Genomic DNA, 23,875 nt, shown 5'->3' on the forward strand with positions numbered 1-23,875 from the left:
AAGGGGGAGATAATAAAAAAAAGGGGGAGATAATAAAAATATGGGGAGACAAGATAATGGGGGAAATAAGACAACAAAGGTGGAGCATGATATACAACATCAAATTTTGGTTACCAAGATAGCACTGATAATGGTACAATCAACTCAGGGGGAGTTACAATACTTTTGAGGTATATATATTGTACATTACAAATTTTGACTATATATACCAAGCAGATTAGTGCATGTACTCATAAGGGTAGTTAAGTGTTTTTGTCACTCATGTCAAAGCGGGAGATTGTTAGTCTTAGAATGGTTTTTGACACTTGAGTACCAACACACTTAATCACTTTCTACATTGGAGCTAAGTACACTACATGTGCCGAGTCACAACATGAGCCGAGTCAAGAAATCCAATAAGTGTCGAGTGATCTTCAGGTGCCGAGCAACCTTTAGGTGTTGAGTGAAGATTAGGTGTTGAGTGAAGATTAAGTGCCAAATGACTTTAGGTGCCGAGCATGATACAAGTGCTGAGTGACATTTGAGTGCTGAGTCATAGATGATGCTGAGAAATATAGAAATGCAACAAGTGCCAAGTAAGCCAGTTTAATATAAGTGTCGAGCATCATAGATTAGTAAGTGTCGAGCAACACAGAATGCACATATGAGTTTGTAACATTACAAATTGAGATGTAAACCATTTTTATGGTTGACATATGATGAATCTCGAAGGATTAAAAGATATGATCGAATCTTTTGTTTTTCCCATGTAATCAACATGCAACCAATAAGAAAAATGGAGAAGGCATGTAATCAATAAGAGAAGTGCAAGGAATGAGTGGAAAATAGAGATTCAATATGGATTGTAGATCCATACCTAACACTAAGTCTTTGAATGTCTTTATAAGGAAGACGGAATTACATTGAAACCTATGATGGATGGATGAGGGTGTTTAAGGGAAAAATATTCTCAGAGTGAAGAGTATCAGATCATAAAGGATCAAGATCAAGGGAAAGCAAATCAAGTGCCTTTATTTAGTAATCAAAGGATTGTAATCTATCAAGTTTATTATACCTAATATTCTCTAGCAATTGTATTAGGAAGAAAACCCTATGGTGATAAGTTAGCTTAACAACTATTTTGTAGAATCTTTTAAATAGGTGATTAAATCCTTTAACAGGGTAACACTTTATGTAAAGTGTTTGAAATCCTTTAACTAGGTCACTATTGATACAGTGTAAAGCCTTTAACAGGGCAGACCATCAGAAGTGGTTAAACTTTATTACTGCTATGATTTTGTGGGTATCATCCCCACCCCAGTTTTACCTTCTTATTTCTGGAGGGTTTCTAGGTTACCAAAATCTCAAGTGTTATGTGGTGATGATTATGTGTTTTTCATAATTGTTTGATATGTTTATATGCATGCAATCTACTTTTAGTTAAAAAGTTTTAATGCTAAAAGTACAGTACTTCTGATTCACCCCCCTCTCAGAAGCATTATTCCTATTTGAATATTCCAACACATTCATGATTAAGTATTCTTTTCTCTATATTGAGAGATTCTTCATCACCAGTTGAGGGTAGACAATGTAAGTCCAAGCATTGGGATCCTGCATGTTGCCCCTCTTGTATAGTTCCTTTCTTCAACAACTTTCGATGATTCTCCTTCTTTATGCTTGTGTGCCCAATCTAGATGTGTCATTATTCGACCTAGGGGATCTCAGTATTTTCTCAAAGTATTTGATGGCTTCATTTGGTTTGTTAATTTTTTTAGCAAATTCCTTTTCTCTTTTCATATCAATTTGCAATTGTTCATTCTATAATTTCAATGTGGTTATTTCAACATCCTTGACATTTCATTCATAGTTGGCATTCATTATTTGACTTAGAGTATCCAATTGCATGTTGGAGATATTTGTTAGCTCTGTGGACTGTTTTGCCAATCTATTTTCTAGAATTATTTTTTCTTCTTCAATCATGGCTTTGTCTTCCATGGCTTTCTTCTTTTGTTTAACCACTTCACATAGTAGTATAGCCTGTGATTCTTTCTCTATCTTCAGATTTCTAATTTCCTTAGCTTGGATTATATTCTTCTCCATTAGATCTACAAGTATTGCATCAAATTCACTAGAGTTACCATATGCAAATATCTTGGTGGTATCTATCTTTTTGTATTGTGTGTAATTTTCTACTATAGCAATCTCTTTAAGTATTTCTTTAGCTCCTCTCTTACCTCATTTAGTTGATGTATTATGAGATGTATTTCAATCCCTTGGTTCTCAATAGTCTTTCCCAAGTTGTAAACTTTCATTTTCAAGATCTTTCCTCTAAGCTACAAAGCTTCTCTTTTAGAGAACAAGGCTTTGATACCAATTTTTGAATTACAATAGGAAAGGTAAACTTCTGGGGGGGGTGAATTAGCAATTAAAACATGAACTCATAAAAAGATTCACCACATATCCATCTCATGAATTCAAATAGATAAACTGAAATAACTTGTAAAGCACACACACCTAAAACATGTAAGCAATCACACACATAACACCAAATATGATTACCTAAAAATCCTCCAAATGATAAGGTAAATTTGGGGTGGGGATGACACCCACAAATGTTCTCTACTACAATTGTAAAGTGTATCTAATTAAAGTTACAATGTTTTGACCATGAATCATGGTCTACCCTATGGAAGGCCTACCCTATTAAAGGATTACATATATTGTTTAGTCCCACCTTGTTAGAGGATTTCAACACCCTGTTAGAAGTGTGCCTAGTTAGAGGACTTCAACTCACAATTAAGTAAGCACCCTCTTAAAGGATTTCATATAGCCTATTAGGACTACTCTATTAAGAGATTAACTAAAATCACCTATTAGAATGTCTCAACATAGATCCTATGGTTGGCACTTGCTTGCCTAATAATAGATCACCTTTTCATAATGTCCAATTGATTCTTCATGATCAGATGTGTCAATGCTATATCTGTCTCTCTATCCTTTGTTCTTCTCTAACCTATTCTATAATCATTCATTCTTAATAACTTCTAAGTCTCTATGAATGCTCTATTTTTTGCATGCAAACTTCTCTATACTTCTCCTTTAATCCCTTACACACTCATAAGGAGCTTAAAGTTTCATCCTCCTTAAGAAGACTAGGAGCTGTAGGGTTAGGTATGAATCTATAGCTAAGATTCATCTATTTTTCCACTTAAACCTTCCCAATTTCTAATTGGTTGCATGTAATTACATAGGGAATCCATATTTAGATTCATCCTTATCTCCAAAAGATTGTAACCTATCCTTAGATTAACTAAAAATGGTTTACATAGTTGTTTGTACCATAAAAAACAAATATGTCAAATTTGTGTCACTCGGCATATGAAGTCATTGATGCTTAACATGCACTGTATTCTTGTTTTGACACCTAAACTACTTGACATCTATTGTTTACTCAGCACTTGAATCACTTAACATGGTCTATATGTTCAGCACTAGAGTGACCTGACACATGAGTGACTCGACATTCATTGAAACTTGACATGGTCTAATATGTATATGTTGTACTTGGTATACATTACTAGTTTGACATGAACTAAGTAAATGACTTAAGTGTGTTAACACTCACTTGTCAAAACCAATCTGAGATCAACACACATTCTTCTTTGATGTTCAATATGTGCCAAGGCATGTCTCTTAAGCTTATTGTACTAGATCAAACTGATAAGTAGTGGCACACTCATCCAAAAGTCTAGTCTAGGAATGTAGGTTTCTATATGATTAAGGTCTGAAGGCTCTACACTTATGGAATATTTTTTTCTATACCTTGTTCTAAAAAACATATAAGACCAATCAGATGAAAAATAGCCACCTATTTGTATAGTGAAGTCTTTGGAAAGATAGATGGAAAAATGTAATTTAACCTTAGCTACTGACATGTCTTGTGTTATAGTACAAAAAAGTCAAGCATGTAATGTCATCTCTACATTTTTTAAGACTCCTATAGTCTTAATAGAGCTTCCATCCAATTGAAGATTATCCCTAACCATTGGATCATATTTGATGCCCATGAGGTCAACTACACATCTAGGCATTATAGAGCTACTAGCCCTTGAATCTATCATACAATTGTGGACTAGTTTATCTCCTATGATTAAAGAGGCATAGGAAAGAGGAGGCATGCTTTTATTATTTATTTCTCCTTCTTTAGTTGGTTGCACCAAGCTTGTTGCATTATCCTCTCTAGATGGTTGATCCTTCACTTCTAAGCTTTCTAGCTCTTTTTTTAGTAGCTTCTATTGTGATGGTACAATAGAAATGTTAGCATACCATATAGAGATATTGACATTAGTATTTTTCATTTGGTCTACCACATTGAAATGAGTATTAGCTTCTTTGGCTGAAACTTTGGGAACTATATGGATAGGCTACTAAACTTGAGAAGTCTGAGGTTTAGTAGACTTCTTGATGCTCATATCTTGTCTCTTTTGAGGGGTAACATAGGATTGTACATTCATCATGGGCACATGGGGAGTTGCATCTAAATTTGAAGCTTGATTTGATGGAGGAATGACATCCTCAATAGCTCTTCTCTTTATTTTGGTGTTGTGAGCTATGACATCATGATTAGCATGGTAGCATTCCTCTCAATGATTGGTCATGAAAGAACAATCACCTTGTCATTGTAGATGAGAAGCACCAACAAGTTGATTAGCATTGTGTTGTTTCTCTAATACTTGTTCTTGTGTAGTTAATTCCAAATAAGACTCTTCCCTCTGACACATACAATATCCATATGAGCAGTTACAAGAAGGACACAAATCTTGATCTTGAGAAAGATTATTCTAATGGACTAAAGCCCTATTTTGGTTTGTATTCATAGTAGGGGTGTTGTTGATAGGTCTATTCTGATTGTAGGGGACATAACTCTAGTTTGGGGATCTATTATATATGGGACCCTAATACTAAATTTGGGGAGGCTTATTATTTTGATCTTGTTGCCTCGTCATAGTCACCAACTCATTACACATTTTTTACATCATTGCACTATTGCCATCCATCTTATTTTCTTAATCCTACAACTTCTTGTCTATATTCTACATCAATGCTTCCATAATAGCTTCAATCTTATCAACTCCATTAGAAGATGTGGAATATATTGGGACCATAGAAAAGGACAAACTTTTAGAAGTAGGAATAGGGGCTATTATAGGTTGATGATTGGGCAGGTCAAGAAAGAAAGACATTAGAGGCACCAGAGCTAGCTTTCCTCCTTATATAAAGATATTTTCTTCCCTTATTAATATCTCATAAGAATTTGGTAAAGTATCCCCTCCAATAGATGGTAGAGTGGTAGCAATATCATTGTTAAAAGCTCTAAGGTAATACAAGAATGAATTACTAGGGGAAGGCTTTACTATAGTGGGTATTCTATCCTATGTCTTTTGAAACATATAATTAAAATTCGTCATATATTAATGGGGTCTTCTTGATGGTTGTAAACTACTCTAAAAGTGATAGGTGATCACTTTTGTCCTCAAAATGTTTACAAATCCTTGCTCTTAACCCATCCCAACTAGTAATAGAGTTATGAGGCAAGCTTCTATACCATTGCAATGCTTTTCCTTTTAAGGATGAAGCTAGAAGCCTAACAAAAATGTCATCTTTTTTAATACCATGTATATTAAAAACATTTGAAATATTCTATATATGTTCTATAGGGGAGATGGAAGTTTACCAATGAAATTAGGTATACTTTTGAGAGATAACACTAGAATATCATGTCTTTGAGCCAAAAGGAGAGGAATCCCTCCATTAGAGGTGGAAAATGCATGTGCTCTAGCCTATGCCATATGGAATAATGACCTATTTATAAGAAAATATGGCAATCTAGGTTATGATCTACTAAAAGGAGGGGTGGAGAGAGATATTATAGGTGTATGTGCTACTGCTATACTCTTGACTAGTGATAGAGATAATCTATTTCTCTTTCTTCTAGGGTTTGAAAATGAAAGCTAAGTGTATTGAAAATTACCTATAGAAGATGTCCTTGTATGAGCTTTGGGCATGAATCACAAAAAATTTGGTCTAAAACTAAAATCTAGAGATGGAACCAAGTACTTTGAAAATGAGCCTCTGAAGGCCTGATATACTAAGAGTGGCACTATCTTCTCAACATATATTGGAACTTTCCTTTTTTGGCACCAGTGAACTTATAATGCTTCAAATGTTAGTCCCACCCAGTGTGCCAAGAACTATTGACATAAAAGCTTGTACCCTTTCCTAAAGTCTTACCTAAAGGAAACCTTGTGTAACATGGAAATAATCTCAAAAGTGTGGGACTTTGCAACTTGAGATTTCAAATCTTCGGATAAGGCTAACTTTCTTACTATCATGATACTATTGAAAATTGGCTAATAGTGATACATAATTTTTGTCATTAATGGAAACACATGATGTACATGATGATAGGAACCTCAAAAATAAAGATACTTAGTGTTTGGTAATCAAAAAATTGTCTAAGTATAGAATTTGGTTTATAACAGTGTATTGTTTTGTTTGTAACATGTTGCAGGCATCATATTATGACTAGTAAAGTTACATGGAGATAGTATAAATGTTGATGATGACATGTATAACCGTGGAAGTTTATATAGATTATAAAAAATAGAGATAATTATGTTTTGGTGAAGCAAGACAATAGAATTGAAGGAAAGAATTGTTTTGTTTACAAAACAATTACTTGTCCAATTACAGCCGACATCCTAGATATTTACTCTTAACTTGAAAAAATGAATTGTGGTCTTAGCTAACCTAGTAATATTTTATGTAAAGGCATGGTATTTATGCAAAGGAATTATTGTGATAAGAGGTGTGCAATCTTGGTGTATTGTGTAAGTGAAGTACTATCTTGTAAGATTGCAAAGTGAGCAAACTTTTGTGAAAGCGATATATGTGAAGTTTTATATGAGCTATCTAGTGATTTGAGATCAATTTGAAGATCATATATCTATCAAGGAAGGAAAATAATAGTAAATTACTTATTTGAGTAGTGAAATCTTCTTGTAGTTGAAATTACATGTTTGGGCAGTGGGCTCTTCTTGCATACATTATACTACAACTCCTAATAGGGTTGGAATCTCCTAACAGGGATTCAAAGTCTCCTAATAGAGACTCCTTATATTGAATTTTCTCATTGACTTTTAATAGGGTCCATCCTCTAAAAAGGAACTTATATATCAGTATATTATCTAGTAGGTATAATCCGTACTAGGGTTTTCCTTTGGCTAGGGTTTCCCTAGTTTAAAAATATGTTGTTATGAGTTATCTTTGTGCATTGTTACTGTCATTGTTCAGAATTACTTTATTTCTTTGTTATGTATGGTTTAAAGTAAGTAATAATATCTAGTTGGCAACTAAATTTTATAGATTACTGATTCACCCTACCCCCTCCCCCTTAGGAATCCCCATTTCTAACAATTGGTATTAGAGCATAGTTACTTTGAAGAGGTTTAGAAGCTTAATTAAGATCCCTATGGATATGGAACAATTGATCAAGAACCTTGAAGAAGCTCTTGAAAAAATTGATCTCCTTACTAAAGAAAGAGATAAGTTGAAGGGTAGATATGAAGACTCCAAATTATACATTGGTCAATTGAAGGAAAAGATTGATCATCTAAAATCAATCCCTAAATCTACTAAATTTGGAACTACTAATGATGACTATTAAAAATTGAAGACATAGTACAAGATCTTGAAGCATGAGTTAAATATTACAAATTTGAAGTTGACTTTGAGAAATGATCCTAGCAAAGTTGAATCTAATTTGAAGATTGACAATGTAGATCTGAGAGCAAATCTAGCAAATAAAACATCTAAGTTTGAAACATTGAAAGAAAAAAATGAAGAACTCCATAAGTACAATACTATTGTGAAAGGTGAACTAACATAGTGCAAATAGGAGCATGACAAAATTTATTCTAGTAGAGAAAAGCTTGATGATTCAATTTCTATACAAAGACCTTCTTATGACAAGACTGGTCTTGGTTATCTAATTAACATGTTTGCAAAGAAACCTAAGATTAGATTAGATCCAAAAGAAAAATGAAAATCTAATGATAAGATTGAATCTAGTCAATCTTCTAAGAAACCTAAAAAGTTGAGCAAAACAAGGAAGTTGAAATCTTGGATGAAACAAAGAAAGTGGAAACTCCTAAAGCAACTAGCTATGAATTTAGAGGTAAGTGCTTTTTATGTAATGAAATAGGTCATATGAAAAGAGATTGTACAAATAAGTCATTTAGTCATGTTAAGGATTTTTATTGTCATAATTGTCATGGTATGGGTCATACTACAATTATTTTAGGAAACCTAAGTATGATAATGATAGGATAAATAATTGAATGTCTAGATATACTAACCCTACAGATAGAAGAAGATCTTATGAAGATAGTAGACATATCTTGTGTTATAAGTGTAACAACTTAGGACACATTGCTTAGAATTGTCATGCAATTGATGATCAACAAAATCCTAGAAGAAGACAACCTATATGTTAGTTATCCAACAACTTCAGACACATAGAAAAGTACTACATAATGGATAGAAACTTCAAAGATAGAAGGAGAAATGGAAGAAACTTCAAAAACAAAAGGAATGCTAGAAGGAACCATGAAATGAACTCTGGAACTAACAGTGAGGAAAAAAGAAAAATTATTAGGGAACTTTGAGAAGAACTTGATGAAGCATTTGTGAAAGGAACAAATATCTCAAAAGACAAGTTAGATGATGATGAGATAGGAAAATCGAAGTCAGTTGTTGAGTTTGATTCAATTAAGTTGAATTAAGATTATTCACAACATCAGTATTTGAGAACTTCAATCAAAGATTGAATTAAAGGTAGAAAAGTTGGGAAAAGGTGTATCTTGTTATGTTCAGATGGTACCTAAGCTCACTTATATTTTGGAGCTAATCTAAACAAGTTATGATGAAATTCAGAGTTACTAGTATTGCAATAAAGATTGATTCTACACTAGAAGATGAAAAGTATATTTCTATAGAGAATTTTTTAATGAGAAATCTTGAGGATGATTTTCATGATAGGAGGCTATAGTGAACCTTAGATGACATCTGAAGATCAGATAGATGATTTTGTATAGTTGTCTAATTATAGAACATAGTTGATAGTTTTTTCATATTTGCAAAGTACACAATTAATGAAAGTTCAAGTTGAGGTATAAATAGAGTAAAAAAGTGAATTTTACTTCATTGTGACAATGTTCAAAGAAAAAAGCATTCAGAAGCAACTTGTTAGAACAATTTTGAAGCAAACCCTATTTTTAGAAAGAGGTATTTTATCATTTTTTCACAATTTTTTTTGGTAAAAGATATTATTGATAAGAATTATAGATATGTTAGTAGTACATAGTGTTGAGAATGAGGATATACTTAAGTTTCAGATTGCTTTTGTAAAACCTAATGAAGGAAAACCCAACTCTGCATTGTCTATCACTCCAAACAATGTATTTTACCTTAGGGATGTAAAAAGTTATTTGAATTGAAAGATTGAATTGATTGGTAGAGAATATATGAAAAAAGATATGGAATTGGTCTTTAACCATGAAATGATAGTGAAGCCTGAATTTGAACATTTAAATGAATTAGATTTGTTTAAGTATCATTTCTACTGTGAGTTAGATACAGATGAATGGAATCAAATCATACTAAGTAGGATACATGATGGAAAACTGTGGATGCAAGATAATGTAGGAGACATCTTTGCCAACCTTTTTCATGAGGTAACTAGTCTTAGCAAAAAAGGAAGTGTACCTATAGTAACTAGTAAAGAAGAAAATGGAAAGTTACACTAAGGTAGTATACAATGGAAAGGCTATGGTAATCAGTTCCATCAAGAAAGATGATGTGAGATTTCTTATTAGAATTATTGCTTATTTAGTTTGTACAAGTTCTAAGATACATGAACTTTCAATAGGATTTATATATACAACATAAAAGATATGTGTTGGAAAAGAAAAAGTGAATCTAAGTGAAATATTAAGGATGCAACTCCTAGAAAACCTTGAAAAGATTAAGAGAACCAAAAATGGTGTTTTTAGATTCCATTCATTGATAAATCACATATTCTTCCATGTTCTAAAGAGATTTCCTTACTTATTAGTAATAGATATAATGAGTAGTGACATATGCACTATGGAGAAGATATTAGAGGCATGCAAAAGACACCCTGCAAATAAAATAGTTGATAGTGGAAACCTAATTATGAGGACTTTCTAAAATGAGATGAAATAGAGATTTAGGATTTCACCAAAAATTGTGGATAGATTCAAGGAGGATATATGTATTCTAGTTGCTACAGATCACACTTGTATTCAAGCAGTGAAACCTTGAGAGACATTTTTAGATCCTTTGAGCTATGAGTTGAATGATGATTTTGTAGTTGGTTACATTGATTTGTTGTTAAATTTTGATAGAGATAAAGTAGAGTATAAATTTGGTACATTTGATGAGATCATTGAGCATGCTCATCAAGAAACCTTGGAGAAGGCATCTCACAAGAAGGTTCAATCAATCATGAAGAAGGCACTATCAGATGCCAAAATGATAGAGAATGAATCTGAGCCATGAGACAAATAATGAAACAATGTGTACTAAACATACAACCCTTATCAATATCTATTATTGAGATGTCTTCAAGAAAAAGAATTCCATATGCAACAGTGTCTGATGTTTAGCCCAGTGAACAAAAGAGAAAATTAGTTGAAGTAGTGTCTACAAAGACTAAGAGAGTCAAACAGATGGCCAAAGAACCTGCTAAGAGGTAAAAAACATTGTGGACAATTGAGTTTAGTAATGAAGATGAAGAGAAATAGGAAACCAAGAAAGTAGGAAAGGTGACTCCACTTAAGCAAGCAGTAGGAAAAGCTTAGCAACCATGTAAGCCAAAGATTGAAAAGATAAACACAATGATTGCTAATTAGGGAAACTTTTTTTAGATGGACAAGTTTTATGATTTATATAATAACTTGAAGAAGGATTAGATTGATATATCTATTGTGATATATATCATAGAAAATGATCTAAGTATGAAGGATATCAAAGGAGTAGTGAACCAAAAAGTCTATGAGAGACTTATAGAGAAGAAGACTCTAGCAAGGGAAGAAGACCTTGAACTTTGGAATTCTATGCTAAGGACTATCTACAAGACTAATTATGAAGGTGAAATAAAATGATTGTTGGATAACCTCACACCATACTTAAGGAATAAGTTGAGGCCATTCTTATTCATGGTTAGTGAAAAGGATAAGTTGAGAAAGGAGACTACAACAACTATCAGTAAGATGTTGATAGAGTAACAAGCAACATCTCCTCTAGCTCCTAGAACCTTGGAAGTGTTAGTAAGTGGTGACACTATGCAGATTGATCAAACCAATATTACTCTTAATATTGATGATACCAATCCATTTGGTGGTTCCAAACCAAATGTACCTAACATAGAATATATTGAGGATAAGCTAAAAAAAATTGAGGAAGAGAAGAGGCTACTACAAGTAGAAAAGAAGAAAATAGAAGAAGACAAGAAACAATTTCTTGATAAAGATAGGGAAAGAGAGGAAGATGAAGAAAAGAAAAGGATTGCAGAAGAAAAGAGAATAAAGAAAATTGTAAAAGAGGAGATGAAAATATTAGAAGAGAAGAGAGAAAGAGGAGAAAAGGAAATGAAAGAAGAGGAAGAGAAAAGAGCTAAAAAAGTAGCAAAGAAATAGAGGGAAGATCAGACTAAACCATCTAGTTCATCTATTCTACTCTCTCTTGCAAGTTTGGCTACTGATGATGATGATCAAATAGATCTGATCTCATCCCTATCCAAAATCATACAAAAGAATAAAATAATGAAAAGTTTGCAGAAAACTTTAATGAAAGTAACAGATAGACTACACAGCACATTGGTAGTTCAACATACTGAACTAAATCCCATACAGAGATCACATGTAGTGCTAAAGTCATTTGATGAAGAATTTAAAAAACTTTTTGAATGTTGCAGAGGCAAAGGTTCAAATTTCCCATGATGATAATATGTTTAGCACCATCTTCTAGGACATCAAGAATGACTTAGTCAATCTGGATACATGCATAAAAGAACTTCAAAAACACTAGCAGGAAGGGAAAACTTTGAATGCTAAGTGTACCTTATCATACAAACTAACTAAAGATATTAATAGTTAGATAAAGACAAAAATGAGTGAGCTAGAGGCTTTATCCATCTAGATCCAACATCCATCTAGCAAAGTTGAGGATTTTGATAGTTGAGTTGCCAGTGTTCATAGTGGTATCAGGAAATTGGTACTTCAAAAAGAGCTTATATTGAAGAGAACATTTGATTTGAAAGAATCTATTGCTTTGAAACTATCTTTTGTTGAGAAGCGGCTAGATGAATGTGTCAAAGTGAAGGACACATATACAAACTTTTTATATTCAGATATCAATGCAGTTGAGATTGCATCATATGCATTATGTGCAATTCTCACATCAACTGAGTCTACCACATAGACATGGAACAAAGGTATGCACAATCTGAAGACCATTTTTGATGATTGTATGAAGATAATATCAGAATAAGGAAAGACAATAGTTTTAATAGTTTTTGGGTAGAATCTTGACATTTTGACCTTTGTCATTGATGTCAAAGGGAGAGATGTGAAAATTGTATACATGAAAAAAAGAGAAATTTTTGGGAGAAATACATGTGAAGATTGTAAAAGTATAAAGTATATTGTAAGGGGGAGCACACATGTAAAGTTGAAGAAGTTGTAATAGATGTAATGCTTATTTTTTTAGTTACTTGGAGATAGTATACATGTTGGTGATGATGTGTATAACCTCAAAAGTTTGTACAAACTGTACATAATAGAGATAATCATGTTTTAGTGAAGCAAGATAGTGGAATTGAAGGAATAAATTATTTTGTTTACAAAACAATTACTTGTCCAATTATGGCTGACATCCTAGATGTTTACTCTAACTTGGAAAAGTGAGTTGTGGTCTTAGCTAACCTAATAGTATTTTATGTAAAGTCATGATATCTATGGAAAGGACTTATTGCGATAAGAGGTCTGCAATCTTGGTGTATTGTGTAAGCAAAGCACTATCTTGTAAGATTGCAAAGTGAGAAACTTTTGTGAAAGAAATAGAAGAAAAGTTTTATATGAGCTATCTGGTGATCCAAGATTGAGATGAAGATCAAAGATCCATCAAGGAAGGAAAATGATAGTAAATTATTTATTTGAGTAGTGAGCTCTTCTGTAGTTGATATTGCATGTTTGGGTAGTGGGCTCTTCTTGAATACATTATACTATAACCCCTAATAGGGATTCAAAGTCTCCTAACCAAGACTCCTTTTACTAAATTTTATCATTGACTCCTAACAAGGTCCATCCTCTAACAAGGAACTTATAAATCAATATATTATCTAGTGGACATCATCTCCACCAGGGTTTTCCCTTGGCTAGTGTTTCCCTAGTTAACATAATATGGTGTTATGAGTTATCTTTGTGCATTTTTATTGACACTATTCAAAATTAATTTATTGCTTTGTTATGCATGGTTTAAAGTAGGTAATAATATCCAGTTGGTGACTAAATTTTGTAATCCCTATTTCTAACAAATACACCTAACTATTTATTAAGAGGAAAAGGGAGAAGGAATGTGTGAAAGAAAACTACCTAATTGAATCTAAGAGGAGATGATACACCAAATCATATGTTCAACCTTGTCTCTATCCAAGAATACACATTTCATCAATATGACCTCAAAGTATAGAAATTCAATCCTTTCTTAATCCAACAATCATATGTAGGTCAAAAACCAATAGAATGCTATAAGGAAGAGACTTCACTTTATATCATTCAAAGGTCAAGTAGATACAGTCACATTGTTTGAAAAATGAAGACAATACATTAACACAAAGGCAAGTGAGTATTGCACAATATATTAGGGAAGAAATAGATATAACAAGGGAATGTATTAAATTAGAGGCAAAGGAAATTATAGTAGCATAGAATAGACATAAAATGCCACTTAATTAGAGAAAAATATCAACCCTAAAAAGGGTTACAAAATCTTCTTTTATAATGGAAGCATAAATCAGATAGCTCCTACCCTAAGGAAATAATCAAAAATTGCATTCACGATTGTAGAGATTGGTCACTACAAATCTAGGAAAGATTTGACCATGGAACACAACTAGATGTAGGAAAATAACTTATTCACCAAACAAAGCCTTGAGAAGATAGAAATGATGACCATTATCATTCTGACTAATTAGATGGACTAGCAAGTAGTGATGGAGTGTCCCTTCATATTTATTAGGCATGGGGAATGATGAAAGTGGTTGCAAAAGATTGAAAAGATTAGATATGCCATCAAAGAGTTGCTTCCTTTGTTATCAGCATGCCAAGTCAACTAGGTCATTAGTCAAGTCAAGCCAAACCTTAGGCTTTCTCATGTGGACCAATCATACCTTATCATTCGACCACCTTGCTAGTATTCAACTTATGTTTTGTGTTTGACTACCTGTGATCACTGATTTGCTATCACTTTTCTTCATTAGTTGTTATTCCTCACAAAAATTTGAAAAAACCATATCACCACTTTATGGCTTATCATTAACATCTTTCCTTAACTATTGTGATTAGGCGATAATGTGAAACTGGAATCTTGCAACATCACCACTTGATATCTAACTTAGCATTAGATGCCTACGACCTTTGCAAAACTATGATCCAAACTGCCAACATAACTTTCACATCGTCACAGCATGATCCATGACTTGACATGAAATACCCTCAACCAAGAGAAAATGGATCTAACCACTATTGCTTGATATCCACTTGCACCTATTGAGACACGTGTTACATCATCATTATCTCACTATATAAATTAAGCATATAATTTTACATAACAACATAATGACATGTGTTGATTTCTTTAGATCTAATAGTAAAAAATATAGCTAGGACCCCTCTTGCAGAACTTATCTCCTTGTCAATCAGGAACTACCACATCACTAAGATCATCCATATGACACCATGCCACAAGTTCATGATCCTAACCTAGGATTATCCTTAACTCATCATGACCATGCAAAAAGGAAGAGATGCATGATCATAGTACTAACTATAGATTTTGCCATAACTGTAGTGAAGCTATGACGACCATCCAATTTTCTCATTTCATGTTATTGTTGCTTTGCAACTTAAATTTTTAACCCATCATTGACCCCAGTGACCATGCACACAAGATTATTCATGACTTTTCCATATTGACCATGGTTAATACTACAATCTTTGCTATCATGCAAATAGGAAGAGGCATGACAACACAACTTAAACCTAGATTTAAGATCATAACCTTGTGACCAAGCAATAAAGAGAGGTTGTTGCATCACCACTCATAACTAGATGTTAGCCTTTTAAAGCACAAAGCCACACTGACTACTAAAAAGACTATGTTGTACATTCACACCTCCTCAGTGGTTAAGCCATAAACCACAAAAATTGGGCAATAAAAGATAGTCACATGGTCACAACTTGAATCTCCAAGGGAATAAAGCATAAAAGGCTTGAACTCAAGAATATAAGGGATAAGCCAAATTTTTAAATACATCCTTATGCCATTTGATCATTTGAATATTTGAATAAATATGATCATTGGCCATGCTTGATAGGAAAACTCAAATTTTGGTGGGAGGGAAAAGATGGCTAACAACACCCAATCACCAACATTAGATATTATGTCCATTAATATTTTGTAGTGAAGATATTTGACCCTTTTCTTCTTTTTGATGTTATGCTCTAATGATGTTCTCCAGTATTAGAATATGTAGAATAACAAAGAGGGGACTATGAATCAATTATCCTTAAGTCTAGATATATAAACGAAACTTTTGACAACTTCAACAAACTTAACCAAACTCATGAAATAAAAATGTTTGTCACCCTTCAAACTTAAAAACAATAAGTACCATAAACACATAAGAAACATTCATACAAATTTTTGACACTAGTATTTAACATAGAAACCCAATTTGGGAAAAACCACCAAGTAACAACTACAAATTTTCACTCTGATGAAGAGAGATATGTTAGGAGCTAACCCTATTAAAGGCTGTAAAACACACTATTACATATGACCCGATTGAAGGATTTAATCATCCTATTAGGAGTGACCTTGTTAGAGGACTTTAGAACATTCTCTTAGAATATCACCTTATTAAAGGATTTACAAATGACTATTAGGTCAACCTTGATCAAATAATTTTTATTGCTGCCATAATGATTAGAAAGTAAAAAATAGGTTTGATTTGATAATATATACCTCACTTTGAAAATTTAGATCTCCATTCAGCTCAATGCTGGTTCATTGACTATACCTCATCTCTCTCAACAACTCAGACCTTCTTGGATACTCTTCAAGCAATCTCCCACATCACCAACTTCACACTTCTCCTTTGCAAGTCTATTCTCCACTTGTCTTTGCAAATTCTAGTCCAAAAACCTTAACAAAATATCTTATATGCCTTCTTAAATAGGCATCTTTGATCTTTTTCCTCTTAAAAACAATGTAGATCTTAGGGTTATCAACAAATTCAATGAATCTAGCCATCTTCTATTCTTCTTCTTCCTTCTTGAAAATTCTAGAAATATCTCTTCAAATCTTAGCCTTTGATTTCTCAACTAATATTTTCCACTCATTAAATATTATAGCTCATCAATCCTTATTGTCAACATGTTTTTATTATTTCAACAATTCAACTCTATTGGCTACAAATCTTGATTCCTTCTCAAATTGTTTGTTTTCTAACAATCGGTCATAATTATATTCTATATCTTGATTCTCACTAGATCACTTATTCATCACTAAACTATATTTCTCAATTTATACTATGCAAATTAGTTGTTACTGTCACTCAACATTCTCTATCACTTGGCTAATACTAATACTAATACTTGGTTCACATAGTTCTGCTAAAAAATGCTTAAGTTCCTTAATCTTCTTCTTCAAATACTTGAATTCTTTGCAACTCTTTTTATTCTCAACTAATCTTTCCTCCTTGCTTATTTTAGTGAATAAATAATACATTATCTTATCAAGTACTAACTAATCAAGTGTCCATTGCAATTCCATCACACTTTCACATCTCAAGTCAACCTTCGACTAGGTCATCTCATATGTGATTTCTTCTTTTCAAATCCTCTTCATCAATCAAATAATATGACACTCTATACTATCAGTAAATGTCTTTCTAGTAAGGTTTGACATCAATGAAAACATAACAATTTTTCCACAATTGTAGTTCTAACACTTTGGTTCTCATCTAATTATTCTAATGCATTAATCCTTTCATACATAAATTCAATGTCATCTATTTTCTCTTTCTTAATGTATTTATAAATTGGTAATAGGTTATTCTTTAGGGAGCCTAACTTCTTTTCCATTTACAAGTTCAAATGGTGAGAATCTAGTGGCCTTTTTTATTGTAATTGTTGGTGTTTTGGAACATCATGGTTTCAAATTACCCTGATGGGAACAAGATACATCTAGGGGCAGCTACTTCCCATCTACAACATATCCGTTTAGACACCTGGCCAACTATAAGGCTACCCCCTTCTTCTTCTTTAGGCTCTATAAAACCTAGGCAAGTGGACTTCAGATTCACTTATATGGTACCATTGCTAAAAAACATATTCTTGAATCTAACAAGCAGATAAAACCCTTAATCTTCTAACACTTATGCAGATATCCTAGTCATGAAATAACTAATGCCATGACCTAGGAAATTGATAAGCTAAGTGAGGGCATCAAATTTCAGCTCTTAAATGGAAAGGAAAATTGATTATTATAATGTTGATTTTAGAAAATCCCCAAATATGCAATAGTAAGAACAAGTTGATCAATGTCTTATTTATTGGGTGATTCACACACACACACATCTATGATACCATTGACATATTCCATACATTCAAGATATCTTATCTATCTTATCACTTTGTGAATCAGACATTAATGTTCATAAAGACCTCATTCTCATAAAGTATCCTTCTTGAATAACTAGCAAACCTATCAAATATATCAAGCATTTACTTGGCCCTTTGTTCCAACATCAAAATTTATTAGACATACAACCTTAAGGGGATGCAAATGGGTCTCAATTCTTTCTCCCTAAACCACATAACATTGTAGATTATAGAGATAGAAGAGGAGAATCATAATGAAACTAAGAAGTTTCTTTCTCATTTGTATTCATTTCTTTGAAACTATACATTCAGATGCATGTAAAACAATTCATAAAACCACTAAATAGGTCAGGACTAGCTATATTAGCTTAACTACTATTGTTCATATAAGAGAAATATGTTGAAGAATGTGGTGGAATCATAGCTTTGGATCCAACAATGTGGTGTCATAGACAAATTGGAACAAACTCTTATAATGAATTAGCAAGAGAAAGATATGGGAGATGAATGAAATCCTAGATATGATCTAGAAGTGACATGTGTCCACTTGGATCTTCATTATGTGCTATTGTAAAACATCTCTCCTCTTTCTAAAGTTGAATTCTGATTCGATTCTCATCATTATCTATAACAAACTTGAAATATCTCTTCTTCAATGATGAAAACCCTTGTGTTACCAAAATATCTAAAATGCATCTAAAATATTGATAATACTTTGATTCAATTGACTTGGAGGTAACAAAATTCACCCCTACCTACATTCATACTACCTCTTATGTTCATTTAGTTCACCATTTCATTGGAAATCAAATCTAAACTACCCCAACTAAATGAAACTAAAAAATGGATACCTGAGACAAATCCTAACATAACTTGAACCAGTGGCTTCTTGTGCAAAAAAAAAAAAAAACTCAAAAAATGGAAAGTATATTCTCTCCCAATTCCAATGATATATTATAGTCCTATATCCACTTATTAGAGATGCCCAGAATCTCATTTTGAAAATCAAGCTTCTGTCATGGCTCTGGTTTGCATTTGCATTCAAATTTCTGTGCAAAAATTTAAAAAAGTTTTAAAGTCAAGACTTTAGGTTATGTCCTTAAAAAATTTAAGAGACCTTCATGTCCACTTTTAGGAAAATAATAAAAAATGATTATTTTAGGAAATTTGATTTTCCCTCCATCTATGCAATTTTCTATCAAAGGGGTTTGACCAACTACACCACATGGCACCATGCTATTGGTCAGTGTCTACAACATCACTTGTCACCCAAATGCCACATGGCACCCTATGGTTGGTCCATTGGTCACCTGACATCTTGCCACATGTTGTCATTTTATTGGCCCTCCTAACTGCTCTATCATCACCATGTCATCCTTTATATGGCACCCACCACATCATAGCCATGTGGTATCTCATCATTGGCTAGATCACTGCACATGCCATGTTAGCACATCACATGTGGGAGTGTGCTCTTGCAACACATGTCCCACTATTCCATGTAGGCACCTTGATTCTCACATAAAAGGGCCTCTTCCATGTGTCATTGTTAGATTCATCCATAGGTCCATATCATCATCTCATTTTGCTGACGTCATTCAAAATATGGTTATGGTGTGGTCCAGCTAGCCATCAACAATGGGTGGGGTCCTCACATGAGGATGGGCTTCCAAAAGCCTACGTCCTTAAGACATTGTGTTGTATGTGTAGTTTAGTATTTAAATAACATAAATAGCTCTACATGAGCAATGTGGAATTAAAGCTCTGAATATATGCTTTAACTTTGCACTTCTCCATCACTACTCATGTGACTTTTCTTTCTTTTCCATAGATGTCTTTTCTCTAGTCACCTCCCTCTAATTCAAAATTTAGATTCTGTAATTATCTTCCCCTCTATTTGTACTACCCTACTATCTCTAGGCAAACACAACAAAGGGAAGAAATAACCATTAATCAACACTTGCTCTTAGTTGAAAAAAAATTGCTCCTCACTCTATCCCTCATGCTTCTGTATTCTCTTTGTTCATGCACTAAAACAATTTACCTCTTTTAATGTCAATAAAATGTTTGGGAAGTGGAATCACTACTAATGTTTTCTCCCTATAGCTTGGAGCCAAACTCATGCACATCCAATAGTTCATTTGCATCTTCCTTGGAGTATTAGAAATTTTACAACTCTTTACTAATTTCCTTTGTTCCATTAGCAAATGAGAACTTTGACATCATTCACATTAGAATAGGGTAGATCTGAGAGTAGAATGTCAACATGTGTCTTGTCCAAACATAGAGGTTCTCCCCCATTAAACTGAAATGAATTGCATCATTTTGAAACCTATTCCAACCTTGCTACTCAATGTAACAAGTTGGAAATCATGCCTCCTTATTCAACATAATCAATTCGCACTTCATGGATTAAGGTTTCATGCCTTGTATAGCAACATTCATCACATTTAGGAGGAAATAGATTTCTTGGTTGGGTTTTGGGAAGGGATAAAGTGTTTCACTAATGCTCCATATAACTTTGGCTTTTTAGCCATGAGAAAATGTGCAATCTCATTCTTTATTTTATATTCAAATCTTTACATGTTCATAATAAGATCCACTAATAAAAAGCCTATCCCCCATTATCCTTATAATAGGACTTAAAAAGGATCACAAAAAAAGCTATTTATAGAATGGATTTTTAGGGAACACCGGCTCAAGTTCTTTCTTGGATATTCAAGTATTTCCCTTTATGTTCATTACTTATGCAATCTTGTATGCACCTTTAATCTTGAGCGATGGTTTGTGTTCTAAATGATTTAAATGATCATGACCATTGTGTCTTATCAAGACATATTTTACTTTGCGAGTGTGACTTTGCAATTTGATGAAATCAGTTAGGCCTCAAAGTGGTCTACCTAAAAAAAAATGTTGTTTCCAAACAACTGATCCTTCAAAGTAATCCCTTAGTCACCTAAAACCAAACATATTCAAATTTGACTCAATTTTTAACCTTTTGCAAACTGTCAATTTCATGCCAAAGGGTCCTTTGATTGGCCTTAAAAACTGGCTAAAACACCTAACCAAGGTCTGAAATCAAACCTACTAATTCTTTGTACCATATACTCTTGTCCTACCAAATTTGGTCTCAAGAAAAATTCTCAATCAAAAGAAATGGCTATCAAAGTCACATTCTCAGAACTTCCTACAAGCAAACATGTTAGAAAACCATAAAATTGTTGGGATTTGACTTTGAAAATAGGGCAAACAAACACTTGGGAGAATGAAAACTGAGGCATTAATTCATTGTCAAGAGGATAGTATAAATCTATGATTTTGTCTCATGACAAATAATTGGGTGCATTTGACAAGTGGTCAAAGTAGGCTACATGGGTTTGCAGAACTGGAAACACTAGTAGAAAAGTGATTTTCACAAATGGAATGGACCTGGGAAAGTGTGTAGAAATATTCATCAAGACTTGCAAACTAGTAAACTTAAAGTATTTTTAGAGTAGAACACAGTGGCATAATCCATTTGGTTTAGGAAATCATGGATTCAAAGTTATGACAACTTGAACAAGGGTACTGATCAATCTACACTTTATGACACCAATAAAACTTTACAATTTGCATATGGAATCATGTTCAAAAACTAATCAAATGGATTCTTCATAAGAAAAAATAAAAAGCATAACAATTATCTAACCTTGAGAATTCAATAGAAAAGGAATTGTCTCATTTTGGTCAATAGGGTCAAAGTTATAACCGGTTAGATAGGGCCTCCTAGAATTCTGAACAATTTACATCAATACAATAACAATAAATAACCGAATTTGAGGGATTCAAAAACTAGTCAAAACATATTGAAAAAAATCAAAATTTGAAATATAGGTTCTTTGATAGGCACACTAAACATTTGCAAAGTGGTGAGTCATGAAACATTACTGGGTGTGAGATATTCAAATTCAAACTAGGCCTCTTGTCACTATTTGACAAGAAAAAATGTAGATTTGGACATTGTGCATAATGGAACTTCACAGAATGACTGAGAATGACAATTTATCTTTATGGGATGAGTGGATATGTTGAATTCAAGGTGTTAGAAACATTAAACACCTCTTCAGCCTCAAAAGGATAGCTAAATACACATACATTAAAAGCATTTTAAATGGTTCAAAAGCTTGGAATAATTCAAGATGAAACTTTGAATCCTAGGCCCTTTTTTTATCACCTAACATCCTTTTGATGATCTTCAATATACTCTTATTACTAGATTCAGCCTAGTCATTCTTTTGAGGATAATAAGGAAAAGAGTAGGAGGCATTTATACTATATTTACTACAAAAATTTAAATTCCTCTACTCTAAAGCACATATCTTTATCAACAATAATATTTTGAAGAATTGTAAATCTAGTCATCATATTGGTCCTTAAAAACTTTCTAACAACCATGCTAGTGGAGCATCTAGCTGGGATAACTTCTACCCATTTAGTGAAAGAATATGTGGCAACCAAGATCTAGCTATACCCACTACTTAATTTATTACTGATTTCCCCTATAAATTCAATTCCCCAAATCTATAATGGTTCTTCTACTTGCCAGGTTCTGAGAGGAAAAGCTCTAGTGTATCTCAATTTTCCTAATTTTTTTTGGCATGCTTCATACTTTCTAATATAAGTACAATAGTCCCTAAAAAGACATGGCCAATAATATCCTTCTCATAGAATCTTGTGAGTAGTTGTCTTGGTAGAAAAATGTCCTCCATAAATCCCTTCTCTTTTAGGATTACAAACACTTGATTAATATCTAGGGAAAAATGTAATATGTCATCTTTATTTTTCCAATAAAGATCTCATTCGATAAGGATATATTTTGATGCCTACAACTTTATAATTATTTTATGATTCTCATTCAAACCCTCATGATAACTCATACACCTTAAATAATATAAAATATTCGAGTACCAAGGGAACCTATTAATTTTATCTCTAAGTACTGTTGTCTATTAGTGTCAATCACTTAGTCATTTACAAGGCAAAGTTAAATGGTCATCACTATGACAGGGCTACTCTACAAAGACCAAGTCATGTTTGTAAGATAGTACATACCAAGTAATTGTATAGAACTTGATAAAAGTATGGTCATAGAGAAATTTTCTATATGTACCAAGCTTATTCAATGACTGAGAAAGTCATTAGCAACTAAGTGATATAGCATGTGCTAAGCATAATATATATCAAGCATCAACAAGTTAACAAAGGTTGAGAAACAACAATATCAAGAACTAGTAATAGTAGAGGTTGAGCAATGCAAAGTCTATATAAAGATCAAGAATGGAACTGAGTTTTAGGGAAAATGATTATCAAGACAACTTGGAAGGTTTATCTAAGTTTTAAAGAGGTTGTTATAGAGAATTTAATACTTGTTAAGGTTGTTACAGAACATTTACATGTCATGAATCACATGTCTCCATGTGTATGTTCAACAATCAAGATGAAGAGCCAAAAAATGGAACCATCCAAAAGAATCTTCATGAAATCTTTATATAGTGATGATCTTAACCTAGATCACTATAGAAGAAAATGATCGTGTGTGTGTGTGTGTGTGAAGAGAAGAGAGGAGAATATCAAGAATTATTAAAGGGTTCTATTATCATCTAATAGAACAAGTGACGTATTCATACGAAGTGGGAGTGGAAGGGAAAGACAAGAGTATCAAATCAGAGGAGAGGATTAGTTAGTAAAGAGAAGACTCAAAATCATCATGCAAAGAAAATTGAGAGTTAGGTATTGAGCTAGTTTTAAAAAACTTGAATCACAAAAAATCTCTTAATAAAGTTTTCTTAACAGATCTTTGTAAATCTCCTAGCAAAGTTCTTAGTTGT

This window comes from Cupressus sempervirens, chromosome 1, assembly GCF_028749045.1.
Source record: "Cupressus sempervirens isolate cs-2001-9-10 chromosome 1, ASM2874904v1, whole genome shotgun sequence".
Taxonomy (NCBI): domain Eukaryota; kingdom Viridiplantae; phylum Streptophyta; class Pinopsida; order Cupressales; family Cupressaceae; genus Cupressus; species Cupressus sempervirens.